This window comes from Marmota flaviventris, chromosome X (genome assembly GCF_047511675.1).
Source record: "Marmota flaviventris isolate mMarFla1 chromosome X, mMarFla1.hap1, whole genome shotgun sequence".
Lineage (NCBI taxonomy): Eukaryota > Metazoa > Chordata > Mammalia > Rodentia > Sciuridae > Marmota > Marmota flaviventris.
The window spans coordinates 115,456,178-115,464,001 of NC_092518.1; the positions used below are offsets into that span (position 1 = coordinate 115,456,178).

Sequence of the window (7,824 nt, forward strand, 5' to 3'; positions counted from 1 at the left end):
CCCCACTCTCTCCCAAATTGCAGTTGTTATAAGAATGTTGAGTGGGTTTGGAATTATTACAAACAGAAAATGCCAGAAGATTTTTGGAGAAGAAACACTAAGCTCTGTAGCTTCCGCAGAACTCTTAGAGAGGAAGAATGTGGAAGGCACTGGAAACCATTCCTGGCCAGCTGCCTGCTCAAAGGCCTATGGTTTTGTCTGGGCTCAGAGGAACACTATGAATGGCACCTCTTAGAGCCCAACAACTAAGGGAATTTGGTCTAGCTGTTCTGACAAATCTTTTAGAACTTAAAGCAAAAAGCAAAATGGGACACCCCCCGAAGAACTTTGGGCCAAGCTACATCTGCTTGCTGGCTTCAGTCTCACCTGGGAATATGGACTTCTGGGAGGGCCTGGGCCAGATGATGTGGGAAGGTCTGTGGCTCACTTTGCTTCAGAACGCATGCCAGGCTAAAAAGTGTTTTCTCAAGCAACAGGAATAAGGCCTGTGGCTTGCAGACTAGATGGTAGAGTTATGGATCACCACAGACAAGCCCAAATCCAAGGAGAAAGGAATCATAGCTCTGTGTGAGCTGCAGACTCCCACAGGGTGACCATGAGTGGGAGGACTTCCTGCCTCCCTGCTGGAGAAAGGCACTCTGTAACTGAAGCTCTGTCAGGATTAATAAAGGGAGGGGCCTGGCAAGCTGTTGGAGAACATGACTACCTTTTTCCTTAGGTTTGTGGCTGGCTCATAGCATTGGCTTCAGCTGTTCTGGTCAGCTCGTGGGAGGCCTAAGCTTTCCCTCCAGTTTGGCTCTATATAACAAATCTCCCATTAGTCTCTCCTCATTCTGCTCCCAGTGTCCTGCTGAGCTGTAATCAATATTCATCCCTAAGTTGTTCGTGGTTTTACAAGGAGCACAAGCACTCTCAGAAACCTAAATCATGACTAACGGTTGCCTGGTGACTTCTATTGGATTTGAGTATTCCTTGGGGGTGATTGTAATGGATGGTCGTCCCATTAGCCTTACCTTCTTCACTAGCCAAGGGAAGATACTAACATGAGTGATGAGAGAGATGTTGGAAGGTATCTGAGATGGAGTCTTGAGCCCTCCAATAGGAAGCTGGATTCTTAGTGCCTTGTTAGGCAGAAACAGAGCAGTGGTAAGGTTTGGAAAAAGCCATTTCAGGAGAAATAAATCAAGAGATAAGCCAAGAGAAATTAACAAAAAGTTTCTACTGCAATCAGATAGACGTCCAGTCATCATGGATTTTCTATACTGTTCCCTTCAAAATGAACATCAGTTCTCAGCATCAAATGAAGACAGACTGTTCAATTCTCAGTATCCTCCTGAGGGTGACCTCTCATCCTCAAAAATGAAATGCTTAGAAAGGGCAAAAAGAGTGGAGGTTTGGAATCCTTAAGCTTTTTCCTGGGAGGTGTGAGAGATTCCTTTGATTTGAAGACTACTCTCCATTTGATGCTGAGGAGAAACCTTTCCAAACAGGTAGGGTCCTGAGCAAGTCAGGCAGTCCTGGGCAGTTAATAAGGCCCCAGAATGCTGTGGGCTACTAGGCTCCTGAGGCAAACCATGGTGTTCCCCGTGCCTTTCTCTCCTGACAGCTAAAAATGTGTTACTTATTTTCACCTAAAACTCTTGAGAGATATATCAAGCTGTTGAGAACACTTTCATATTCATTCCCTCACATGAGTCTCAGAAGCATCCCAGGAGTACAGAGTATAGCACTCAATGAGATCTACAGTGTTCTCAGTGATACTATGGCTGACCAGATGATAGTCAGTGAGGATGTTAAGTACAACTTCTCCAGTTTTCTAGGGTTTTATCAACATGCATGTCAGGGACTCATGCCAAGGAATCATAGCTGTCGTATTATCAGATATTATAGGTCTAAATGAGTATCTGAAATCACAGGAAATGAGACCATCATTAGAAATAATTTGTTATGTGTGGTGCTAGGGATTGAATCCAGGACCTCCATATACAAGGCCAGTGGTCTACTACCAAGCCCCAGAAATATCCATCTGATGCAAGTATCAGCAACTGAAAAAACTAAGGAGATGGAAATTTACTCCTGAAAAAGAGAATCTGTGGTAAGTTACTTGGGATAGATTCTATTTCCAAACTGTGTTCCACATATTCATGCTATCAGAAAGATAATCTTAACTAGAAGCTTCTACACTGAGAAAAATTATAATGTGATGAGCTATTTATAATCTAACAAATTAGGCAAAATAAATATATTATTGCTTTTCATATGTGCAAATAGCTTATTGATATTCATAGATCAATACTATAAGATACACTGAACTTAAAAAAACATTGGGAAAGTACTTGATCTTTCTTTGATGATTTGGGATTTAATTGCTCTGAACAGGGAGTTAAGGAAGAAATTCATTCAGAAGTTAAACAGACTGTGGCCATTTGAAAATAGCCCCAAGCCTGGCATAGTAGCATACACCTGTAATCACAGTGGCTTGGGAGGCTGAGGCAGAAAAAGCACAAGTTCAAAGCCAGCCTCATCAACTTAGTGAGACTCTGTCTCTAAATAAAATATAAAAAATGGGCCGGAATGTGGCTCAGTGGTTAAGTGCCCCAGGGTTCAATCCCTGATACAAAAAAAAAAGAAAAAGAAAGAAAAAGAAAAGAGCCACAAATTTGTTGTTTTTCCTAGATTTTTACCCTATTGTGTTTTTGCAAATGTTGCCATAAAAAATTCTGGAAAACTGTGAAGGAATAACATTTTATTTTTGGTAAAATAGCAGAAAACAATATGTTATACTGTTAAGCAAGTCCTAAATTAATTAGTTAACTGAATCCTAACTTACCTCCATTAGTAGCAGGTCAGACTTCAGGAATATAATTGAATTTCATGTCTGAATGGCACTTGGTGGCTTTGTTGCTGTAGAGATGGCAGTGGATGATACCACTCTTCTGAAAACAAGTGAGTAATTTCCATTCCATCTGTCAGAGCTTTGACCACTCAAATTGACATTCATTCCATAAACATTTTCAGTGGTGCTACCATGGGTAAGAGTACTGGGTACCATGGAGATCCATGCTGAATGGTCTCTGACTGCAGGCCTAAAGGACATTTTCTTTTTTTAAAAAAATATTTGTTTTTTTTTAGTTTCAGGTGGACACAATATCTTTATTTTATATTTAGGTGGTGCTGAGGATCAAACCTAGTGCCTCATGCATACTAGGCGAGTGCATTATCACTGAGCCACAACCCCAACCACAATAAGGGACATTTTCTTATTTGGAATTCCCTGTACTCCAGAAACTTCTATCATAGGTATGGTGTTGGAAAGGCTCTGGAAGCAGGAAGCACCTTATCACTATCAACAATGTGACATAATGGTAAAAGTAAATGTAATCAGTTATGTGAGTTGTCAAAGGCAAGCCATGCTTCTGTTTATTCCATGATGGTGTAAAAATTCAAAACCAATTTGCATCCAGAGAGTAAATAAAACACACTGCAATGAAGTCTGAGTAATCTATGCCCTATCATTCCCCCAGGCCTTTTGTCCTGCCATACCTTTGCTTTTTTAGGGTAAAGTAAAATTGACAGCTCCTCAATTGTCAAAATACGAACGTCAGCAGTGTCCCTGATCCATGCAAAAAGGTACTTTTCATTTTCATTAGGGCACTAAAGACAAAAAACTACAGACAACGATTTCATCCCAAGTACCAAAGATCCCACTGGGACTGGCAATCTTTTCAGAGGCAGAACTTTGCCTGCTTCCTCCATCACTGAATTCCATCCATCGTGTGGAGGTTTTCACAAACATGTTGGCTTGGGGGCCAGGTGAGGGGAGAGGCCTCCCGCCCAGTCCTCCCTGAGAGAGCAGCACAAAGGGAGTTACCTAATTCCACTGTGGGAGTTTTATCTGCCTCCTGGATGGTTCGGTGTAGGTCCATGTCTAGACTGATTACAAAAGCCCCAACGAAACAAAATAAATACCTAACATCTTACAGAAAAGGCACGAAAGCAAACAGTAGGGGCGAGGAGAACAATACCTCTGTTGTGACAGGGAGCCTTCAGGAAGATGATGGAATTCTCGCACCCCACGTTCTAATTTGTAAGGACAACATTAAACGTCTCGAAGCAGGCCCTGGCTTGAATGCATTAATTTGGAAAGGCAATGTGTTTTGTTAGATAAGGGATTTTTTTTTAAACTGCCACTAGGATCAAAATGAAGATCAGTATAGCCAACTCTGTCTGCATGGGTGCAGATTTCAGAAAACAGCCTTTCCTCTAGCTCACCAATGTAACCATTTGTTAATTCTGCCCTTTCAAGCTGAGGAGGTGTATATAATGTGGCTGAAAAGGCTCTGAATTGATTCTACTTTGCATTCACCTTGCTGTGTAACCTTAAGTAAATCTCTAAACTTCTCTGAGTCTTGTTTTTTCCACATCTATAAAAAAAGAGATGATAATCTATCTTTGTGAATTCTAGTCTCCAACAAAGAAAAATAAATATAACGATTCCATTGCCTACTTGTGCTGAAAGTGGGATTATCCCCCCAAAATACATTTATAATTATCATGTCTGAACTAGCTCTTAAATATATTATTACAAACAGAAGCTGCAGGGGAGTGATGGGCCATTTCCAAAACTCTAAAGTCAAGGTACAACTAGGTGGCAAGTACTTCACATAACTGAAGGTACACTTGTTTAGACATATGGTGGTGGGTTTTGTTTTTGTTTTTGTTTTTCTTCCCCTGTTTGGAGAGATGGAGGTGCTGGCCTGTACTTGGCTGGACAGGCAGGGCATGAACCATGACAGTGGATGAGCTGACAGACAATGTGAGGACCCTGGGCTGGTTCAAGTACTGGTTTTTGCATGAGCTGGCAAATCCACTTTTTCCACTTTGATGAAAGCATGGTTCATGAGCATATTGATACCACTCATTCTTCTGTTTTTGTGTTTTGGTTTTTTGGTACCAGGGATTGAACTCAGGGGCACTCAACCACTGAGGCACATCCCCAGCCCAATTTTGTATTTTATTTAGAGACAGGGTGTCACTGAGTTGCTTAGGGCCTCACCATTGCTGAGGCTGGCTTTGAACTTGTGATCCTTCTGCCTCAGCCTCCAGAGCTGCTGGGATTATAGGCATGCCCCATCACACTCAGATTCTTTTGGGTTCTTATGTAGACATTTATTTACAAATTCCTGGGCTGAAGTCTGGGTTGATCATGCCTCTGGATAGCTTGGAGGTAGCTCATTTACAATATAGTCTAGTAGCTCAAACATAGCCATGGCTGGCTGGCTGTGTGACCTCTGATCACTAATATGGTATTCAGGAGACATTCGTACAGAAGTGAGAAGCTGCAAGGACCTCCTTATGCCCAGTTGACTGTGGGCTGGCCAAAAATGGCCTTGATTTCCTTGAAATTGGATGGGGGATGAAGCTTCCAATGGACAGTCCTATCTGGAGCAAGCCAGTCCTTCAGATATTCATCTGCACCAAGCAGTGTGTGCCTTGAAGCTGCTATGGAAACAAGTAGGATACAGTTCCTATGAAGGAATTAGCCTTGGAGACAATGAGCTTTCCATTCACCACAAAATCCCAGCTTGATTTCCCTTCTAAAGTTGACCAGTGTTGGGGGAGTTTTCACATTTCAGTGCCTGACCTGGTGTTTTTCTCAGAAGTATGCCAAGTCCCAGAGAACTACCACACTGACCATCTCCAGGATCTTTTCAGGAATCTTCTTGGTTTCTTTCAACACCTGGCTCATGAAGCCAACATCCTCATTCTCCATGCAGATATGGATCTCCCAGCCACTCTAGAAGTCCCTATAGAAGCCCACAATGTACAGCGTGTCGCACTTAGGATGGCTAGCTTGATCACACCATGCCCCAGCTTTCTGGCCAAAGGTCTTTTGTGAGCTTTGGTAACCATCCCACCATAGCTGGGCTCCTAGCTCCAAGATCCTTTTGTAGTAATCCTTCTTGAGTTTACAGACCTTGGCCTTTGGGGTAAGGAAGACCTCTAGCCTCTTCTGCTGCTCATTGAATTCTAGATCCTCAAGCATCTTCTGGAAGCTCACTAACTTTCCTTTGCAGGAGCCCTCACTGATGGGGAACCATCTCTTGGCGATGGTGGTGCCATGAGCACTGGTTTCCTCCAAGCCAGCATTGGGATCCTGTGCAGGCCCGTGGTAGGTGGGGAACCACTGGCACAGTTGTGAACTGAGCCTGGGGTTATGGTCAGAACCCAGGCCAGCACCAAGGCAGCCAAAGGTCAGTGACACTGCAAATCCAGACCAGGAGGCACTGGGGAGGCTGGGACTGAAGCTAAGGAGCTCTAGTGAGGCTGATACTGCCACCAGAGTGTGGGAGCAAAAATACAGTACTTTTCAAATCCCTCCATGCTGCTGGGTGTGCATATGGTTCATGGTTACCTACTACTGTATAATTGTACCCTGCCCTCTCCTATGGGGGCACCAGGGGCCTTCACTGCTTCACCATAGCCAGAAATGCCTGGTGCATGTGCACTGTGGATGTATGGCCTGCTGTTCTGCCTCTCATACTCTTCCCCCCTCTGCAACCTGGGTGGTTTCTCCACTTTAATCAAGTCCTATACACCTTCTTTATACCTTTTACAATTTCTATCATTTCTTCTAGACTTTATCCAAGCATTATATCCCTGGCCCAGTGACCAGAATATGTACCCATTTGGCTCTCCTATGCATCCTGTGTGTGTGTGTGTGTGTGTATATATATATATATATTTTTTTTTTCTATGTGTATATGTGTGTTTACATACTATATATAAATATTATATATACTTTATATATAATATAAATATATATAAATACTATCTCTATATATAGATATAAATGTATAGATAGTATTAACATTTTATTGTAGCTTCTTGGTTGTCTCTCTCAGTAGATATGTCTATCATATATTGTACTCTAGTATATGACCCAAGATTTGGTACAAAGCATTGCTGAAAAATACTTGTAGAGTGAATACTGGATTCAGCAAACACTTATTAAATATCAACTGCATACCAGCTTTATGCTCTATTTTTTATACCAGGGATTTAATCCAGGAGTCCTTAACCACTGAGCCACATCCCCAGCCCTTTTTTTTTTAAAAAAATGTATTTTTTAGTTTAGGTGGACACAATATCTTTATTTTACATTTATGTGGTGCTGAGGATTGAACCCAATGCCTCACAGATGCTAGGGGAGCACTCTGCTGCAGAGCCACAGCCCCAGCCCCTACCCAGCCCTTTTTTAATATTTATTTTTTAGTTGTAGTTGGACACAATACCTTTATTTTATTTATTTATATGTGGTGCTGAGGATTGAACCCAGGACCTCGCAGGTGCTAGGCGAGCAGTTTACCCCTGAGCCACAACCAAGGTCTGGCTAAGTTGCTTAGGGCCTCGATAATTTGCTTGAGACTGTCCTTGAACTTCTGATCCTCCTGCTTTAACCTCCGAGAAGATGGGATTATAGACATGTGCCACTGCACCTGACCTTGTGCTCTGTTTTTAATGTGGATCCTTCAAAGTCAATGCATTAATTTCTAAATGTATAAAAGTGGATAAGAATCAGTCAGCTTATTCATTGGTCCTGCAGCCAAGCAGCAGACCTAAATCCAAATGAGTGTTATATCCTTCCAAGAGGCCCCCTCAAAAGACAATCTTTGTGCCAGGGAAAGTGTCCTCAAATTTTCTGGAACGCTTCTTTGGAAAAAAAGAAAAGTTCCATAGACCATAGCACATTCTTTGGAATCTTCTCAGGATATGCAGGGTGGGGTGGGGCTTTGTTTCTTGAAGGCAGATTTGAGTTTTGGA

The 7,824-nt window shown here is 42.3% G+C and overlaps 1 pseudogene; it reads right to left on the minus strand.

The window, feature by feature from the left end:
* Window positions 1–5,460: 5,460 nt before the first annotated feature.
* LOC114101857 (dual specificity mitogen-activated protein kinase kinase 2 pseudogene) lies at window positions 5,461–6,629 on the minus strand (annotated as a pseudogene).
* Window positions 6,630–7,824: the final 1,195 nt, after the last annotated feature.